The sequence below is a fragment of the Acomys russatus genome, chromosome 2 (assembly GCF_903995435.1).
Source record: "Acomys russatus chromosome 2, mAcoRus1.1, whole genome shotgun sequence".
Lineage (NCBI taxonomy): Eukaryota > Metazoa > Chordata > Mammalia > Rodentia > Muridae > Acomys > Acomys russatus.
The window spans coordinates 87,086,747-87,109,135 of NC_067138.1; positions in this window are offsets into that span (position 1 = coordinate 87,086,747).

The window sequence follows — 22,389 nt, forward strand, 5'->3', positions numbered from 1 at the left end:
TGAGGCCTAGTTCCAGCAAGAGATGCAACGTACTTCCTAGATATTGCTCAAAGTCAGTCAACTTGCCATACCACCTTATTGAAGAAATAGATCAGAGACAATGGTGGTGAATAGGACTACACCATTACCAAAAGTGTTTAATTGTGCATACTTCTTGCACTCTATTTAAATTTCAACTTCATGCCAAGAACAAGAAGACATACTTGGCAAAGGTTGAGATCACTGGACATCTTCATTCCTCCTTCCAATGTGTCTACATTGGATATATATCCTTTTTATTCTTTGTGCTAATGTCTCTCTAATTGGTTTTCAAAGGGAAGCTAGAAAACCTTAGCTTGCAAGGCCTGCCAGGGCTTAAGCTTTAACCTCAACAACTCCAGCAGCACAATCTTGCTTAAAATTAAATCTCTTTGAAAAAATGCTCATGTATTGGCGATAATAAAGAGCCAACTTCTTTTATATATGGGCATAAAATTCTCCAAATGATTTTAAACTCATGGCCATTTATATCTCAAGATAAACAGCTTGACTATATTTATTTAGAAAGTTTAGGTTAGAGGGAATTTTAGAGTCTCACAATAAAGTCAAGTCAGTATAGATGCTGAGCTGAAGACTCGGCTGTGCTTTATGGTGCTCTGCTGGGAGCATAACTTACCAATCATTGATCATGTGCAGTTTACAGCCTTATAAAACTCAGAATTAAACTAAATTGAGAAAACACATTTAATGGTGTTACAAGGTGGCCTTCCTCTCTTTAATTTCCATGAAATACTTTTCATACATACAGTAGAATTGTGTCAACAACAGAACTAACAAAATTAGTTTAAATCTTTCTAGGCTATGAGATATTTTCTCCTAAATATCTAATTTGTCCCTAGAGATTAATGAAAAGAAGTCATTTTTCTTCTTCTTTAACTTAGCTGCTATTTGAACCATTATGAAATGGGTGTGGAATTGAAGACATTTCGAGCAATACTTAATTTTCAAAAATAATTTCAGGGGGGAAAGAACAGTTTTTAAGTAGCAAAAGCTTTTAGGCAAAGTGAGCCAGGTTGGCACTTCCCTTGACTGAGGACAGGGAGCACAGGAGGGAATGCAGCCACCAGGATGAGCTGCAGTGTCTACTCTTAATTAAAATACAGGAGGAATCCCAGCTAGTTAAAATATATATATATTTCTCATATTAAAACTATATCTATTTTAGAAGGTTAGTTAGCATCTGGAGAAATAGCTCAGCAGTTAAAATCTAATAATGCAGAATGCATTCGTTTGTGATTTATTCAATGTAGAATTTCATAAATATGTATTCAATGAGTAGTAATTGCTTTTAAATGTAGCCTATTTTTAAAAATGTGCATCAATTTTTCTTCTCTGCTAAACTCTTCCTCCGTCCACTTCAACTCCACAACTGTCTTCCTAGATAAATGATATCAAATAGAAATACAATACACACTTGTAATTATAATTTTCAAGTAGCCATCTACAATAAATGGAAGGAAATAGATTATTTCAGTGAATTTTATCTAAAATGTCACCATTTCAATCTAAAATCATATTAAAGTCACTGATAATTTTGCATATGTTTGCTATTATCTTAGTTTCTTTTCCTGTTGCTGTGATAATCAACTCTGACCAAAGCAACTTGAGGGAAAGAGGGTTTGTTTTATTCATTTTTCAATGTTCAGTCCCGCACGTGAGGAAAGTCAAGGGATCAGGAGTTTGAAGTCATTGCAATCAGAAGAGAGCAGTGAATAGAAGCATGATAGGATTCAGCTTGCTTTCTCTACCCAAACAGCCTTACCTAGAAAACGATGCCACTCACAGTGGGTAGGTTTTCCCAGCTCAGTTAATACAATTAAGCTGATCCTCAGAGACATCCTAAAGAAGCATCTCCAGGTGATTCTAACTTCTGTCCGTGTGACACTGAATGCTAGCCATCTCACTTTCTGAAACCTGTTGTGCTTGCACCACCAAAGGACAGCTCAAATGGGTTTATCCAGGCAAAATTTATGCTCTGAAGCCTCATGTAGCTATGACCTAATTATCAGGCCATATAAATATAGAGACATGATTAAGGAAAATTACTATTTATGATGATAGTAGGGAAATTCAGGGAAAAATTCAATCTTCAGAAATATGATATAGTGAGCACATAAGATGTCACATATGCTCTGTTGTTCTTGAGAGCATACTAAGGGCCAGCTCTTAGATGACATCTGGAATGAAAAGAAATATATTGTCTTATGTCATTTAAACAACAGAAGTGTCTACTCTTAATTAAAATATAGGAGGAATCACAAGGCAGGGGTGGCACATGCCTTACATCCCAGCACTCAGGAAGCAGAGGCAGGCAGGTGGATCTCTGAGTTTGAGGCCAGCCTGCTCAACAGAGTAAGTTCTAGGACAGCCAGAGATGTGCCTAAAAAAAAAAAAAAAAAAAAAAAAAAAAAAAAAAAAAAGTTTAAAGTATAGGAGGACTCCAAATAGTTTAAGAAAATATGTATCATATTAAAACTATATCTACATTAAAAAGTTAAAGGGGATGAGGCTGGAGAGATGGCTCAGCAATTAAGAGCTACTACTGATATCAGAAGGACTCAAGTTCTATTCCAACACCCACATTGGATACCTTCAGGAGCATCTGACATCTCTAGCTTCCAAGCTCCCAGGGGTGTCAACACTCATGTACACATATTCAGACAGAGACACAAAATTAAAAATAAAAACAAACATTAGAAAAACATTAAAGCTTAAGCCCTGTGACTATATCACAATAAACATGCCACCAATCAGAACATTTCAAACAAAATCTTGCTATCAACCACATTGTGGTTTGTATCCAGTATCTCAGTTCTTTCACAAGCTTTGAATGTGTTACAAGGTTCAGTCATTTTGACAAATGAAGAGACAAGAGATGAAAAAATAGACCAAAGATACAGGATGGTAAGTGAAAGAGCCACCGTCTGAAGATACATCTTCAGCAGCCTTCCTTCTTTACCTGGTACCGAGACACAATGTGTCCACAGGTAATGACACAGAGCTGGTACTCTTTATCACAGACACTTTTGTCCTGCTCAAAAATATCCATCAATACAACCTACTCACTCATGTAAAATACTTTGCTTTTTTCTTGTACTAGCTTTTGTTGCCTCTTTAATTGTATCCCTTGAGAGATGTAAATAATTAAAAGGAAGAAAGCTGCATTTACAATTAGTATAAAAATAAGGAATTGGAGCTTAGTTTGGAATGAGTTCAAAGTGTGTGTGTGTGTGTGTGTGTGTGTGTGTGTGTTTTAAGAAAATTATCTGTGTTTTAAATATATGCTCTTTGTTTTTCAGCTGAAGAGGCATAATTGATTTATTTATAGTAACATTAGTAGCCCTTTTTTTTTTTTTTACATTTTACATCTGCTGTTTGTAATCCTCCTATTCAGACATGAGCTATCAGGTGAGCTCACCTTTTTTAGAATAACCCTAATGTTCTTACCTTCATTATCATCCCTGCAGAGTGTTATAATTGTGGTGTTTTTTTTAATCCATCAGTTCAATCTGCAAGGGGCTAGCACCACCTCCAGGAGTCTGGGAACACATCTTTCCTTTGACAGCCCTCTTAGAATCATCTGGTCTTCCTTTTGTCTATCAGAAATTACCTAAAGAGATATTTCCAAATTCAGCCAGCATCCAGGAGTTGCCTTCTTGCCAAGACTTTTCTACCTTCTTTATTCCATGCAGAAAATGAAGGCATAGACATAGCTTCATGGATGATTTGTTGTTGGTGGTCTTTTTTTGTTTTGGTTTGGTTTTGTTTGCTTCTAGCAAGATTCAAAAATAGCAATCATTTTAGATATTGGGATAAATTGTTTTGAGTATTATCTCAAACAATGATACCTAGCTTCACTGGAATTACCCAGGCCACAGTGGCAGGCTTCCTCAGCATTACCATGACTTTGAAAAGGGCGTTCTATTTTGCCATTTTATTTAAGATAGTATTATTGAAGGGCTAACTAGAAATACTTAAAATATTTTTGTGCTTTCTGTTGGTATTTGTTGACATTTCATGTATTTTAGAAAGAAATCTATCTCTGCACACATTCATAGATTCATATTACATTCACGTCACTGGTTCATAACCTTGAGGAGATGAAGAGAAGCCTCTGAAACATTATCCAATTACATGCCCATATCTGATGGTAACCCTTCAGCATGTGCTTATTATGAGGAAAAAGGCTTTTAATGATGGCTGTATTTTCTTTCCCTTCACAGTTTTAAAATATAATGCAATGCCAAATGGTAATGGAAACTTAATAGAAAATCAACACTTCAGTCTGTGCTTCTGATAACCTTATCAGCCACATTCACAACAGAGCACTAGATAAAGACACTTCCTGCAATGAAAATCAATTGCTCCGGATTTCTCTTAAACTCTTGTCATCTGTAGTATCAGGTAGCTGGATATTTTCCCCAACTCAAAGGCATGCTCTACTTTGACAAATTGCTTGCAGGTGATTTTCTTATTCCAGGAATAATTATTTTCACCTCTGATGTTATTGTTATCTAAATAGGACAGAGCTAGCCTTTATTTTTGGTTTGCTTTCTCAGAGGTGGAAGAGGGCAAGGAATACACTTTCAACCAAAATGCTTTTCATTAACAAAATATGACCTTATATTTTTATTGAAAGATAAAAGAGAAAGTATGCTTGTGGTGAAGGTGGGGACTGGGAGAGTAGAAACTCTTTAAAGATTTAATACATTATTAGGAAGTGAATTAGTCTATAAAGTTGAAATAGGAAATTTATTCAGAATACATTTGCATCTGTTCTCTGAAACAGCACTTCTCACTCTGATCTTTTCTCACTCTGATCTTTTTTTACAAAAACCAAAACCAGTGCTCTAATTTAACTCAGAGGAGGAAATATAGAAATGGCTATTTGGAATCTGTTCAATCCTAATAGTTTAGATGCATTGAATAGATTTTGGATGACCTAAAAAGCACTGTGAGAAAAAGATGCTTTGATGCCTAAGGCCAGGCTTTCTGAAGAAATGTATCTATTACTAATTCATGAATCTATTAGGAATATATTCAGCAAATGAACCCCCATGAAGACCTTAAATTAGTGAAGATGGGATTTTTCTTGCACAACAAAATACTCAGGGATAGGCCATCCAGGGTGTGTGATGCTTTTCTTGCCATCAAATGCCTTCATCTTTCTGTGACTCTATATATTTTTCCATTTCACTATGTATGAAGTGGTAGTATTCTAGCCATGATGTTACTTCCTCAACATAAACTTAATAATACTTCCTGGATCTGCTTCTCAGTACACCTTGATGTACTTCTTGCCTGTGTACAACGTGCCTACATCCAATCAGGGGAAAGCATAGATCCTGATGTATTTCCTGCTTACATACCTTTTGCCTACATGTGCTCAAGCACATCTGTCTTGTGTATGTGAATCAAACAAACTGTTTAGGGGAGCTAAAACATGTGCAACATAAACATAGCATCAAGCACTTCAGGAAATATCTGTCTTTAGGCAAGTGGGCTTACAAGATAAGGCATTTCTTGGTTTTATGGATCTCTTCAGCATAGTAATTAAAACTTAAAACAAGATTTTATCAGAAACAGAGGTGGATAAGCAGATAAATACATTTGCACTTTGTAGACATTCAGTGTTTGGTTCCCAGCATCCAGCTGTGCCACAAACATCCTCCGGTAACTCCACACACACAAAGGTACACTCAGGAGCACACACACACATGACACACACAAACAGATGCAGCAGACATACATACAAATAAAAATAAAATAAACTGAAAGGAAGGAAAGAAGAAAGGAAGGAAGGAAGGGAAGAAAGGAAGAAAAGAAGGAAGGAAGGAAAGAAGAAAGGAAGGAAGGAAGGAATCTATTAATTTATGAGGCTAACATGCAATGGGAAGAATATAAGACTTGAGTTTTATTATTTGAAGAAAAATTGGGTCAAAATAAAACTAAATAAAGCAAGTATTGCTTTAACTAGGAAGATAACAAATTCAATTTAAGGCACTTTTGCTTTGAGGTAGCATCTGTGAAAATAACTAAGTGAAAATGTTCAGCATTATCTGGAAGTTCTACCCTGGAGTGGGTAAAATAGGTGTGAAATTGAGAGCCATTGGGACCAACCACATAGGGAGCAAGAGCTTTAGATCAATATGACTGCTTAGAGATAATACTTAAATCTTTCAATTTATTGATAAGTGGTAACTATGACATAAGTCTCACTGGGTGAGTAGGATGAAAATACCAGTATATAGTAATTTGATAGATTAGAAAAATATAATCCTTAATTACACACTGATTGTGGTACTTTATATAGCTCATGGACAGAGTGAGCATTCTCATGCATGAGGATGGACTGTAAGCATTCATGAAAGTTTGGAAAATTTTTACAATGCAGTTGACTTTATTATTTTTTTAATTTTTTTTATTAATTTATTCTTGTTACATCTCAATGGTTATCCCATCCCTTATATCCTCCCATTCTTCCCTCCCCCCATTTTTCCATTACTCCCCTCCCCTATGACTGTTCCTGAGGGGGATTACCTCCCCCTGTATATGCTCATAGGGTATCAAGTCTTTTCTTGGCAACCTGCTGTCCTTCCTCTGAGTGCCACCAGGTCTCCCCCTCCAGGGGACATGGTCAAATGTGAGGCACCAGAGTATGTGAGAAAGTCATATCCCACTCTTCACTCAACTGAGGCAGATTTGGGCCCAGGGGTCCCGCTCAAACTAAGGCACCAGCCAAGGACAATACAGGCGGGAAACTTTAAGCCCCTACCCAGATCTAGCCAACGGTCAGAACATTCTCCACAGTTGAGTGGAGAGTGGGATATGACTTTATTATTATTACCACTTCTAAATGCCACAGTAAGAACAACATCGATAATTTATAATGACAAAATAGAATATGACATTTCTATCACTCAGAAAGTGAGCATGTTCTTTTCTTTCAGAAATCAGAACACAAAGTAGAACAATCATCCATAATATTAATTTTACAGATCCACACACACAACAGTGGTTCCAGGTCACTCAATTTTCAGTTTGTCACAAGCCAGAAAAGTGTTTCACTAATTTCTTACTTAACTAACATCTGTGGTCTGGATAAGGTTTGCCTAGTATAGGCAGCACTTTGTCTCTGTTGGTTTAAAGCGATGGGTTCTGTGTCATCTCTGCCATATACTCCTTTACCCAGTGTCACATATTTATGGTAGAGATTGAAAAAGCACAGCATTACAAAATTGTAATCACAAGTCCAGATTCACATTTCCTGCATCTACCCAGTTCCCAAAGCTAGCATCTCCCAAACACGTTTTAACATGATGAGAATTTCTAGTGATAAGAAATACAAAGACACATTTCATGGGAGAGAGATAAGGTGTGCTGAAGAAGGCAGGTCCTGGCTCCTGGGACCCAGCATTGACCATGGCAGGATTACTTATGCTACGCAGATCAACAAGTGATAAAACTGAGAAGGGACGTGTGTGTGTGTGTGTGTGTGTGCGCGCGCGCGCGCGCGCGCGTGCCTGAGTTTGAAAGCCAGTTTCAAATATTTGCCAATGCTCTCTAAGAATGAGTAAAGGAAACCATAAAACTTGTGATTACAGGTTATTAATCAGGTGCTAGGTGACAGTCCCCATGTTGCCCTTGACTCAGTTTCATTCTGTTTCACTAAATGCAAACTATATGCATTCAGTGTATTGGTAGGTAATGAGACATAAGCAGACACAAGGCATCAGCTCTGGCTTCTAGATTTTCACTAAAAAGAGAAAGAAACACACACACACACACACACACACACACACACACACACACACATACTCATTGTATGTTAAATTATTTAAGAGAATAAGGAAAGAGCATGTTTCTCTTAACCTTTGCAAAAAACATAAAAATATTCATTGGTTCAGTAGTCACACATAGATATGAAATGCTGACAGTATCAGAACTACTGGCAGAGGAAACCCAGTGTTTCTATATGAACACTACATGTGGCTGTAACAATTTCAGTCATTACTAACATTACTATCTAGTTCTCATAATAACAAAAAGACTTAGAGGACAATAGCAGGACATAACTTAGCTATCTTTTTAAATAATGAATAATCAAATGGTTGCAACTGGGTTGTTTTTACTGTGTTGTTGGTATGATTGCAATTCAAATATTTTCTCTATCCTCTGGTGGTTACATAAACTTTGAGATGCTTGTATCTTCTCTACGTTCTTGCTGGGTTATAATTTATGTGTTTAACTGCTGAGTAAATGATCTTCAAGGCTGTATGAAAATGAGCAAGGGACAGGAGTACATTACCCTTCTTGCTTTAAGACACCCAGTTATAGGCAATTTATTTATAAATTCGGTTTGTCAGGTTTGGCACCATAATTGATTATAATGATAAAGTTCTTGCCAAAAGCTGAGTCACTTTGAGGGAATTTTCCTTGTTTCCTAAGTGCTTTGCAAGTATGATGAGTGTGTTGAGCTGCTTCTCCTGACATAAGTGCACAGGAGACATACAGTGTCCTTTAGTAAACATAGTGAGAGAAGATCGAGCTGTTGGTCCACGGACTGCAGCTGATTGAGCCCCTGAGTTTCCGCTGCAGTCTCGTACAGACTTAGATCTGTTTAGTGCAAACATTTGCCCTGCTCCAGCCTTACCTATGTCCAGATGACCGACAAGAGGCCAATGATATTCTATTATTTTAAGTAGGTAACTGTTTAAACAACCCTGTATCTTCATTACAAGTAGGTTGGATCTAAATATTAGATCCTCAGCTAGAATAATTTTGTAATAGATACACTCAAATGTCATCACGCAGGCTCTCGGTGCTACACAACTGGCCTGTGGCTAGTTATACCAGGAATCTGTTCACATCAGATAAAGCCATGGAAAATCACTGTGGTGTTTATTCACGGGTATTTACATTGCTCTAAAAAGGAGAGATGCCAGCGCATTTGTTCTTCAATCATAGTGCCTTTTTGCAAATGATAATGCTGTAGTTTAGATCTGGGGTCGGGGGACTCCCCTAAAAGCCATGAACAAAATGTTTAGTTCCCATCTGGTGACACTATGGAGTGATGGCACCTCCAGAGGTGGGGAGGAGATTTGGAATACCAACCCCCTTTATCTTCCCCGCACTCCCTTTCTAGCCAGCTTGAAGCTTTCTTCACCATCATGATGAGTTGTGCTTCCAAAAGCCTAAAGCAGGGAAGGCTAGAAACTATAGGCTGAATCCTAGGAAATAAACCCAAATAGTTCTTCAATATAAATTAACTGTGTTGGTGAGCAATCAATAGAAAGCATGCTAGAACAGATAAGATATTTATAACTGATTTGAAGGATAGCCATAGAATTTGATGCAAATTAACAGATAATGCTTTCATATTTGCAAGCATTTTCTTTTTTATTTATTATAATTTGTTGTAATTTATTCATATTACATCCCAATTGTTATCCCCTCGTCTGTATTTTCTTCCTTTTCCCACCCTTCCTGAGCCTCTTTCACCCTATTCCCCTCCCTTAGACATCTGAGAAGAAGGGGTCCTCCTCCCCCAACATCTAACCACAGCCTACCTGGTCTCATCTGAATATCCTGCATCCCCTTCCTCTGTATGCCCACATAGTCTCCCCTCCAAGGAGAGATGACCAAATCGGGAGCCCCTGAGTTCATGTCAGAGGCAGTCTCTGCTCCCCCCACAACTATGGAGAATGAGTTGTCCATTAGCTATATCTGACCAGAGGGTTCTCTGCGTGCATTGTCCTTGGTTGGTGCAACAGTTTGTGCAGGCTCCCCTGGGCCCAGATCTGTCAGTCTTGATGGTCTCTTTATGTTGTTGCTGAATCCTCTAGGTCCTTCCATACACCCATTCTGCCATACCACTCTCAGCACTCTGCCCAGAGTCCAGTAGCAAGTCCCAGCAAATGTCCAGATGCCGTGCTGAGTGGAGTCTCTCAGGGGACATCTAGGTTGGGCTAATATTCACTTATAAGTGAGTATATACCAGGTGTGTATTGTGTGGGCAGTATAGTTGCTATAAACATTTCATGTAAAGCCTGAGTAAATGTAATAATTCTTAATAAATAAAAAAAATGCTGGAATAAGGTTTAGAAGTTCATGATAGATAATTGTGGGGCTTCTCTTCTCGAGCTAGTAGTTGTAGAAAATACAGTGCATTGTATCCGTAGTGACACTAGCTGATTTGGTGGAGGAGGGTACTGAGTTGTTTAGATTATAAAGACTTTCTTTTCAAAGAAACAATTCAAGAGTCAATTATTGCATGTGTATACCTCAGGTATTTGAAGCCTTATATATAACTAGACATATATCGTATGTCTAGAATTTGTAATAGGCAAGAAAGATGCTTCATAAACCAGTATTTACCACTCCTCTATTTACTAAAATGAGTTTCCCTCTAAAAAGTTCTAGTCTCATTCTAGAGAAAATGAGAAAGAGAGAATGAAGAAATTATTTTGATGGGCAAAAGTAATATTTTTTGCCTTTGATACTGCAGTGAAGAGGTTTGTTTTCAAAGCTGACAGTACTGAAAAGTTAGCCAGTTGTATTTATGTTTACTCATTTATATGTAAATGCAGCAGCAATTGTTCAGTGAGAGGAGGCCTTGAATTTGGTGTGGGGGTAGATCTGAGAAAGGATGAGTGGACAGTTGAAATTATGTAGTTATATTTTAATTAATTTTTAAAAACTAATCCAAGTAGTAATAGGACTATTAGGAAAAAGCGAGGACACAAATGGGAGGGAGAGGAGAGGAATGTGGTTGACAGGGGTTGAATATGATTAATGAATATGATATACACATATGGGATCAGATTGGAACCCACTATACTGCATAATGAATACAAACTAGTATTTTTAAATATTAATAATCTTCATCATGAACTATCCAAAATTTAAATCTGACATTTTATGATACTAGAAAACATCCAAAATTATCTGCAGTTATACAAATTAAAGTATTTGAATCTAATATCTAATCATTAAGGCATGTTCTTAACTTGTAAAAAAAATCATAATACAACAATACTTTGATAATTAATTATTCTAACACATAAATTTAATCTCTCAAGTAATTGTCTATTGTCTACTTGGCTGTGGCAAATGATGGCATAGTAACAATGAATAAATCCTAACTATGAGAAAATTGTGATTTATCACATTAGTTTTTCTTTTTTTAACTTAATAATTTTGACTGTTTCTACATCTTTTTTTGCTCCATTTTTCATTGTGGTAAAGTATATCTAACACAAAAATTGACCATTTTATATATTTTTTATTTTGGGCCGAAGATCCAAGTCATATTAAGCTTCTCTACTTGTTGGGAAAAATTCATACAGCATATTTTGATCATGTTTTCTCTTCTCCTATTATGCTCAGGTTCTCCCCCCATCCTTACCAAGCCAATTTTACTTTTTATTCTTTCTCCAAAAAAAAACCACAAAATCACAATGACTAAAATCAAACTAAAGATAGACCAGGAAGATTAAAATAATACCAAAGTAAAGCAAAAATGAGACAAGAAATCCACAAAACAAATACCATTGAGTTAATTTTGTGTTAGCCATATATTCTTGGGTATGGGTCCTCCACTGAAGTGTGGTTGATATACCCAATGATTCTCCATTGGAGAAAACTGATTATACATAGAGGGAAATCTATAGCAAACAGAAAAATTGATAACCATGCCATGGAAGAAACACTTAATGAGACTGAGATATGGCTCAGTCAGGAAATTGTTTGCCATATAATGTTTAAGATCTAAGTTTGGGTGCCAGCACCCATATAAAAGTCCAATGTGGTGGTATACATCTGTAACTCCAGCCATAGGTTGGAGTGGACACAGATGCATCCCAGGATCTCAATAGCGAGCCTATGTGGCCAAATCACTGAGCTCCAGATTCAGCCAAACTCTAATAAAGTAAGATGGAGGCAGTAAGAAAAGACCCCCAGCACCAACTCATGGCAGCTAGAACCAGACATGTGCACATATACAAATATATACACATATATAACACAATATAGGCATACATACATATGTAGAGAAAAAACCATTTCTGAGAAGTCTTCACAGAAGTAAAATTAAACAAAAATTTCTGATCATTCATTTTTACCTTTGACATCATTTAATCATTTCACACCCTTAATTTCATATCAATTTTTACCTTGCACAGGATACTATATTTTGCAGTCTCTGTTTAATTAATATCTTTTTCTATGAATCTTTGCCCAGACAGAGTTTATTGTCTGGCACTTGTCATATGTGTCCTTGTGTCAGCTGGTCTTTATTTTTCATCTTGCACACACAGGTCCTTAAATATGCATGAGCATGTATGCAGTCTTGGTGATTGGCAAGAACTTCTGCCTCATAAAGAAAAGGAATTGTGTTTTATACATGTTTGTAGAAAAGTGCAGAAGAAGTTCATTCACTTATAAATTTATAGGGAAATAATTGTACTTAGCACTGTCTTGAGATAGGTCCTAAAGTTATTTTAATATTAATCTTATCATAAGCATCTCACAGGCTAAAATTAGAATTTAGAAAAGACTAAATTATATAAAGCATCCTAAACACAGCACAGATAAAGTATGGAATCAATGTAAAAGTTCTAATTAAACCACACTGAAGGGACTTGATGTACAGTTACACTAGTAGTATATAGCACACAAAAAGCCCTGAAGGTAATGCCCAGCACCACACACATAAACCAGGTATGGTGACACAAACCTGTGATTCCAAAAATTTAGAAGAGGACTGAGGGAGATCAGAAGGTCAAGATCATCCTTGGCTACACAGAGAGTTCAAGGCCAGTTTGCTCTGTGCTAGACACTATCTCAAAACACCACATTAAATAATAATAATAATCAACCATCCTAAAGACAGGAAGAGAAAGGACCAGAAGCAAAGCAAACTTCAAGAATGATTGGTAGTTTCCACTGATATGCATGTGCTGAGAGGGTCTGGTACCACTTGAAGAAGGAACTAATGTTGTAGGTAAGGGGGCACTTCATGGGAAAAAGCACAGACACAAAATAGAGGTCCTAGCTACATTCAGCAACCTGTTTTTATTTTTTTATTAATTTATTCATATTACATCTCCATGGTTATTCCATACCTTGCATCCTCCCATTCCTCCCTCCCTCCCATTTTCCCCTTACTCCCCTCCCCTATGACTGTTCCTGAGGGGGATTACCTCCCCCTGTATATGCTCATAGGGTATCAAGTCTCTTTTTGGTAGCCTGCTATCCTTCCTCTGAGTGCCACCAGGTCTCCCCATCCAGGGCACATGGTCAAATATGAGGCACCAGAGTATGTGTGAAAGTCATAAGATGCATTTTTTAAAGGGTATCTCGTTACAAAAAATTCAGGATCAACCTAAAACTATATCCCATGAACTGGTTCTACTTTCAGTTTGTGACATGAATGAAAACGTACATTTTAGGAACCAGAATCTTTCAGGTGATAAGTAAGCTCATCTGCCATTGCTGCTGTTTTGCGATGTGTACCAGAGAAGACTACTCAGACATGGCTTCAAGCTAACAGGAAGCTTCTCTTAGTGGCCTGGAGACTACACTGAGTGTTGTTCAGGACCCAGTGCAGTCCTGAGCCTTTCTCAAGGTGGGCATTTAGGCACAAAAATCTACATCCTGGATGTACACACCTCAGATATCAAAAAGAATTAGACAGAAATGGAAACACAGAGGCCAAAAAGCAAGGTTATTGATTTGTGGACTCTTCAGTAACTGAACTTGATGAATTACATCTTTGTTCACATTTTGGCAGGTGTTGCTGCCTATGTGCTGGATTTTAAGGACAGGGTACTTCCATCAAGGCATCAATTGTGTTAAGGTCTGAGGGACTACTAAGGTCTAAGTGCTGTTAAGGTCTGAGTGCCTGTTATACTACTACAGAAATGTTGATATGGCCTCAAATATTACTATTTACTCAGTAATTGCTTATCCTGCCATAGATTCTAATAAATCTTGTAGTTTTGAAGTCACCATTTAATAAAAAATCCCAGGTTATGAATTCTGGATTTCAAAAGGTCTAGAGACTTGAGTAGGAAGAGGTAATCACTTTATTATATGCTCATATTGGAATTTGGGGTTATTAATTGTAAATGTAGGAATAGGATAGTCAACAAAGAGTTTACAGCACCTGCGATGCCATCCGTACAAATCATTGGTATCTGCATATAACTGTAGTTATTACAGTTGTGTTTATTTATCAAATCATGACCTTGAAACTATGATGCCTTTTAGCCTTTTCACCAGGATATTCTCAATGTGAGAATAGAAGGTTGTGTTTATTGCTGACATAAACTTTCAGTGAGTCTGATAGCAATATGTGTATTACTGCTATCTATACTTTGAAAACCTATACAAGAAATTTATATATATATATATATATATATATATATATATATATATATATATATATTTATTTTAATAGTAAGCCAAATTCTTAACACTACTAGAATAATAAATTAAAATTTGATTTAAAAATAGTAGAGGTGATCTCAGAAGACTCCTGGTTCATAAGGAGGCTAATATGTTTGTTGGAATTGTTTCCTTGTTTACTCACCTTCTGAAGCTCGTCCTCAAATGCATTTTCATACGAAATTATATTATACAAGGTATACATTCAATATTTATTTGCTTTTCAATAACTCTTTAAATGTTACTGATGACTGAACAATTACCAGGCTTAATGTTTCTTTGTCCTAATGACATTTGCAACTGAGAAGTCCATTGCTCCCCACTGAGAATCCATCCCTGCTACTGGGAAGCTCATCAGCACTGCCCACTGCTGCACAGCACAGTGCTGTTTTCAATGTATTCTAGGTGGAGGAGTGAGTCAACATGCCTTGAAACAGGCCCCCTCTATCAGTTCACTAGGCCATATTTGAGTCCATTTTTAGCCCTCATTGGCATAACTGCTTCTCAATTTGTTCTAGAGTGATCTGAGGTCACTTCCACTATCTTTAACTGGGGGTAAGACATGGAGAGTTTGAATGCTGCTTTTCTCATGGCTCATGTTGGTTGCCTCTGGCTTTAGGGTTCACCTAATGCTGAATCATACAACAATGGTCTATCACAAGCCTGAAAATATCTGCCTTGCCACTACCATGCCTGTAGTGATGAAAAATATCTCGGATCTTTACAGCACTCTTTTGATCCATTTCCTTTAGCCTTACAGCTAGATTGCCTTGGGCTCAGCAACCAGACATCCCCAACTTATTGCTGACTTTAAAGGCTTCCATCCTCGAAGGATGAAAAAAAAAAGCATAGATATTATTAGTAGTGCCTTTGGTGCCTCTATAGGCACATCCATCCACATTTAAATACACATTTTATGTTTAGCCATTTATTCCTAAATGTGAAATATTGCAAAAGCTTAAACATTAGCATACTAATCCAGGCCTGAGGTCTGGGGAGATTTACACTGAACATTTTTGACGCCATTATTCACACTCTGCGTGAAGCTGAGTAAGACTTTCTCCTGAATCAGAGTAATGTCAGATCACACCCACTGGCTGCTGTGCTAAAAATCTAACTGTCGTAACTTCAGCCATAGTTCCGTGTTTTTATTTTTCGAAAATCCAATAAAGTCAATGTAGCAATTGCAAATGTATCTCACTACAGAGTCAGTGAAAATCGGTTAAAGGCCTGACTGTCACTTACTAGCTCTACGTCCTTGACAAAGGACTCCGTCTCCCTTCGCCTCAGTGCTAGCTATCAAATAAGTAATATTATGAGGAATAAATGAAAAAAGGGAAGTTATAGGAATATGTATGTAGCCTGAGGCATAGCTGGTGCTCAGTGGAAGAAACAGTCCTATTATGGCTGAAGGCAATATCAGCACAATCAAGAAACATCCTCCCAGCAGATAGACAGGAGGAATATAGACATGGTATTGTTAGGTACAAGAACCATTCAAGCTCTTCTCATCCTCTGACCTCATCCTACAAAGTAGGAAAATAAGACTCAAGTAGGGACACTGTTTTATCCAAGACTATTCTGTTATTCATCCCATGAAAGGGCTAGAGCAAGATCTATTTCTTCTGTTTATCTAATCTAAACTCTATTCTTCAAGTAGGATAACCTGAACTTTGAAACATTAATATCAAAAATCCAGAGAGAGAGTACTTCATCATAAAGTAACAGTTCTCTACCTCTCAACTAGAGAGGAAAGGTTTAAGAAACTGTAACAGCTACAAGGCCACGAAAAAATGGCCCCTTCTCTGCACCCCCAATTCTTCATGTCGTACTTCACGCCTATAAAAAGTGGAACCACAGAGCAGTGAGAACGTTGCTCCTCTCTTTCCATGTCACTGTCTGGATTATGTTTCGTCTCTGTTTCTATCCTCAAGATCGTTCTTGTTCCAGCTACATGATTTCTCTCACTCCCTTCTGTACTTTTTCCTGACCTTAATTTACTCTCCATATTCCACATTGCTGCACAGCACAGCCCATTCACAGAAGAATCTGGATAGTTCTCAAAGAGATGCTTATGGATCCTCGCAACTGTTCCATATGGCTCATGACCTCCTACCGTGGTATTTACAGTAAAGTAGTCATATTTCTAAAATCATTACTAAATATGTCATGCCAGTAAACCCAGTACTTCATAGATGGAGACATAAGGATTAGAAGTTTAAGGCCAGCCCCTACCACATAGTATGCTTGTGAACCAACTTGCCTACCTGAAACCTGCCTCAAAAAACAAACAACAAGCACACAAAAGTTCCACAAATCTAATATCATGGCTAGCATACCTACCCACAGATATTTCCACATAGAGAAAAATATACCTTAAGCTTTTAACCTATGGCTCCATTATCCAAACACTGGGGTCAATCAGCATTTCTTTCCTATTTTATTCAAATATTCCTGTAGGCAGAGACTGCAAGATCTAAGGGAACAGAAATTTAATCGACTCAACAGGTAATTAAAGATTATGTGATCATCTTCAATGAACCTAGAAGGTCTCATTTAAATAAGTAATCTCATTTAAATGAATAATTCCTTGCCTTCCTTTAACTCATGCAGACCTCAATGCACCATTGTATATCCTAAGATCATGTTCTTCCCTTGCTCCTTTCTTCTTAGAAAACTTTTACCTGTTCTTCACACTTCAAGTCAAGCATCATTATGCTCTGTCCCACATTCCTAAATAGCAAGTGGTTTCTCAGCACCTGTACATCTATGTCATGGAAAATGATTTAGATGTGATCTGCCAACTGAGTTGCTTCATTGCCATGTGAGATATAATCTGCGTGTACACTTGTTTTGTTCCTCTTGCGCTTCTAAAGTCTAGCATAAAACTCAGTAAATCAGGGCAGGAGAGATGACTCAGTAGTTGAAAGTACCAAATATTCTTGCAAAGGATCAGGTTAGATTCCCAGACCTGCATAGTGGTTTACAACTGCCTGTAACACCAGTACCAGAGAACCTGATGCCCTCCAGTGTCCTTCATGGACAATAGGCACATGCATAATACACTTAAATACATGCAAGTGAAACATGTGTATGCATTACATAAAAGAAATGACTCTTTGAAAAAAGAAACCTTTGTTGAACAAACACATTTGACTGAATCAGATAAGTGTAACATTTGATTATTTTTCTATATGTATTATTTGACAATTTCATGTACGTATACAACATATCTTGATCTAATTGACCTATGACTTTCCCACATAACTCCACAACACACCCTCCCTTCTATCTTCATATTTCTTCTTTCCCTCTCCCCTTTTATACAATAATTTTAATGAGTATACAAAGTACCGAGTTCCCAAAACAGTTCTTCATCCATCCTCTTCTGTATTACCCTGTAACAATTCCCACTTAACCCTTTAACTCCAGCAAGCCACTCTGCTGTCACATCACATGTGTCTCTGCTGTCCCACACTCCTGAAAGCCTACTCTCCTCCCCATCTCATGAGCTCCTTCTGGCTTCCTGACTTCTACAGACATTCCAAGTTAAAAAAAAAAAATCTAAACTCCAAAACTTCTAAGATAAAAAACCATATAAACTGATTCTAATTCAAGCAATTAGAACACTTCAGCTAAAATAGGCAGCTTCCAAATATTTCTACCAGATTAATTTATAAAATTCAGGTTTTGCTAAAAAATAGACATTTTAAAATATTCAACATGATATTGTTTTATACAATATATCTTTATTCAACTATAATATGCATTTTATTTTCCTTTAGTAAGTTGAACTGGCTTAGGCAGACCATGAAATAATTTTTAAAAGTTAGACATCAACTAACAGTCAAGAAAAATGATGCAGAAGCTGTCATGACACTGACTAGGGAACAGGATTATATATGATTGTTCAAGTATACAGAACTAATCTATATCTGGCTATGGGTGTATTTGATTACACTTTTAAATACAAAGTACAAGTAAGCTCCCTGGAATTTTCCCTTAGTTCTAGATGTAAATAAAAAAAAATCTCACCAAATTCTGTTCTTCAGCCAGACTTTCTGTATGCCTTTGGCCTTCCTGTTTATGCATTCAATTCATTTACCAATGGTAAACACAGTAGCTCATTCGTTGTTGCAGTCAGTGACCCTACAAATGATCTGTCATGTAGAAATTCAGAGGCACAGAGTGATTTGTCCCAGGTCATGTGGCCTAAAAGTAAGTAGAGAAGACAAAATTTGTTTAACTCCAAACACCCTGCCTTTAATGGCTAGACATTAGTTCCAAAGGAATTAATATTGATGCTTAATCAAGTCGTCCTGTCATCATGTGTATAATTATAATGGTGCTAATTAAAAGGCCACTAAATTGTGTGCAGTAGTTTGTTTTTAATGTTTTTAAACACAATTATATCACTTTCCCCCTCCCTTTCTTCCCTTCAACCGTCCTTCCACCCACAGCTATCATCCTTCAATCTCCTCTCATGTGCTCCCATTGCAAGCTGAGAGCTCTCTTTTTCCTTGATTATAATTGTTTTATATGTGTGTGTGCATAAATATGTGTAAATAAAGCATGCTGGGTCTGTTTTTGTTAGAGGTGTCTATATGGTTTCAAGGCTGACTCTGCACTGGACAGCTAGTAAGAGGCTCATCATCACCATACGAGGCTAATTCTCCTATTCCTGGCAGTCATTAGGTATCTGTAGTTCTTCATCTACGGGTAAAAAATCCCATGAAATCTCCTCCCTTCTGTGTTAACATGTCCATTGATATTGCCAATGTTCCACTCTTGTTTTTGCAACCTTTTCTAGGAGAGACTGTTTCAAAGCAGATTTTCTGGTGTTCTGGCTCTTATGTTCTTTCCATCCCTTCTTTCTCATTGTTACCTGAGCCTGGCTGTGTAGGAGCCTTGGTGTAGACTGTATCCACTGAGCCTGAGTTTCTCTGTTTCTCTCTGTTTTACCGCCAATTGTGGTTTTCTATGATGATCTCCACTTATTGTAAAGAGGAGCTTTTTTCTTGAGGAGTGGAGGCTTATTTGTGGTTATAAGGCTAAGAGTTAGAATGTAATATGAAATTATGCTGGACTCGCTAAGAGGAGGTACAAGGGACTAATTAGACAGTGTTGGCTGACACCAACATGTGAGTGCTACTTTCTGTACTTTCGTTTATATCTTGCTGTGCTGGTAATTATCATGGCACATAGGTTTACAGCTGTGTTGGAATGTTTAACTGCTTCCTTCACACAGCAGCTTGCAAAGTATTTTTTAAAGCCATGGAAGCCAGACTTCCAGGCATATTCAGCTTCCAGGCATATTCAGCTTGAGTCTTTTAAAGCTTCTGTATTAAGAGTGCAGAATTATCACCAATAGGGGCCAAGCATCCATGCTGAGAGGCAGCCAAAAGTTATATTGTTTTAGGAATCACTTGAACTACCCTCACCATCTTTTGAATGGAAAGTTCTCATGCCTAGTACTTGGGGTTTTGTTAGCATACAATGCTTGTGGATAGCATTGCCACTGCAATTGCTTAACTTGTGTGTTTGTGTGTGTGTGTGTGTCCATGCGCATGCACATGTGCATGTGTACCATGTGCCCCTGTGTATTTATTGTATATAGCTTTATGTAAAAATAAAACAATATGATTCCCTGACCTTTTATTGCATAACTTTCATATTATTTGTTCATCCTTCTGTACTGACTTCCTTCCCTCCTCCATATTATTCCATTTTCCATCTCATATGTAATATTTTAGTCTCCATGTTGCTGAGTGGGGACGCTGAGTACATAAATTTGGGGATGAGGCTAGAATGTAAGTTGTAAGTTGGATACTGGTTAAGTTGTGGTCTGTGTAGATTTAGTACCACATGGATCTGTGGTGGTCAACTGGACTAGCCAGCTGAGTAGGGATCTCTTGGGGATGAGAAACAGGAGTACTCTTTGCACATGGTAAAGTTACGTCACTTTTTTCTTTACTTTGAGGTTTTGTTGAATAAGAAGGTGCAGGGCTCCACAATCCCTGATGATTTCCTGTTTTTATTTTTTTTGGTGTGCCAATATCTACACATTCTCCAGTAGATAGCTCTTGGGTACTGGTAATTTTTACTGTGCAAAAGCGATAGGATGACACCAAGCCCCAGGGTACCTCTGCTCTGGCATGTACCCAATCACTGTCTTTGCCTTGAGTGGAATAAACTGTAAAGTGTAATGTGTGCCCAAGACCTCTCACAGGGTCAACTTCCTTCTTGTTTCTTTCGTTCTTTCCACATATCTCATAAGGAACTCCTTGTTCACATAGCCCCACTTCAGGCTTGTCTCTCAATCAAACATGGATGAGATCACCTCCACCTGAGCCACAAACTAGAAGATAAAGTAGTTGATGTTCCAGTTTTATGTGCCTTCTACTCATGCATGATGGCATTTATCTCAAAATTGTTTTAGTAAGCTTTTCATGTAATTATAATCCCTTTGGGAATATGTGCAGGTAACCATGGTTAGCCTTGTCTAGTTGCCTTCAGAGGCATGCATCATAGGTGTTTCAGGTTAGAGTCCATGGTGCCTGGGGCAAGGAAGCATTCATGCCACTTTGTGTTTCTCTGTATGTTCCCTTGGAAGTCAAGGAAGCATGGAAACCTGATATGACAATAGTTCTTAGACATTAATCGTGTGTACCTTGTATAGTTTACAACTGTCACGGTATCCTGGCAAGCACAACTGTATTGTTTGTGGAAACTCCCATTATATTCTCTTTCTGATAAAGGTATAAAAAGTCTGATTGTCTCAATTAAATTGTCGCAGCCTCAGTCTTTCTGGGGCTCTTCCAACCCTCGGCTGATTTCATTCCTCCTGGCCATATCAAGTGACCTTGGCCCAGTAAGTAAGCATGGATGCTCACAAGTATGGGCATCACTGATGGTTTCAGTAGTAGTGCCTGTTCTAAGTAAACAGTTCAGGACTAATAGAAGTTAGGTATAATTTAATTGACAACAAAGAGTATAAGCATAATATGATGTTAAACTCCATTCTATGCTCCTGGAATCTTAAAGAATCGCATTTCCATTAAGTGGAAAGCAATGCTATATAACCATTTAAAACAAAACTTAGAGTAGAAGTGTAGGGTAGAATGGATACTATTCTCAATTTACATTTCACACAAACAAGTTCATTCTCTCTCTGTGTTCTGATATCTGTCTGTCTGTCTATCTATCTATCTATCTATCTATCTATCTATCCATCTGTTTCCCTCTTAACCTCTCCGCTCCACATCCCTCTTTTATCTCTTCCCTTAAACCTTTTAACCTGGAAAGGTAAAATTACCTAGTAACTAGGAATTATTGAACTTTAAATATAAAACATTCCTGATAAGCTTGTTTTCATAAATACCTTAATAATGCCATTTGCTAAAGGAGAGTTTAGGTCTGACACAACTTCAAAGTGAAACAAAAATGTCAATATTCTTTTGGTCAGAAGAACAGATAAGTGATACCTACTGGACTGCAAAATGTTAATCAAATTGCCAGTTATTCACCTGAACATCTTAAATTCATTGTAAAACCTAGTAAATTAATAGTTCTGGAACTGTAATTGTTGTTTATTCTGTCCATTCTCAGCTTAACTAACAACATATCTCATGTGAGACACTTAACAACTAATGCAATAGTCTAATAACAAAATCAATTTTTCTAAACTTACATTTTAATCACACATTTAAACTCACCAAAAAGGTTGCTATAGAAGTTCAAAGTTCACAGGATAAATTAGAGACATAGTTTGACATTCAAATTTTATCTCCTACTTCCTTTGACACTACCCTCACATTTAAAGCCATCTGATCTTCCTTCTGACCATGTACCTGGGCTGAGCAGCTCTGTTCTCTGTAGTTAACAGGACCTGGTGCATTTGTT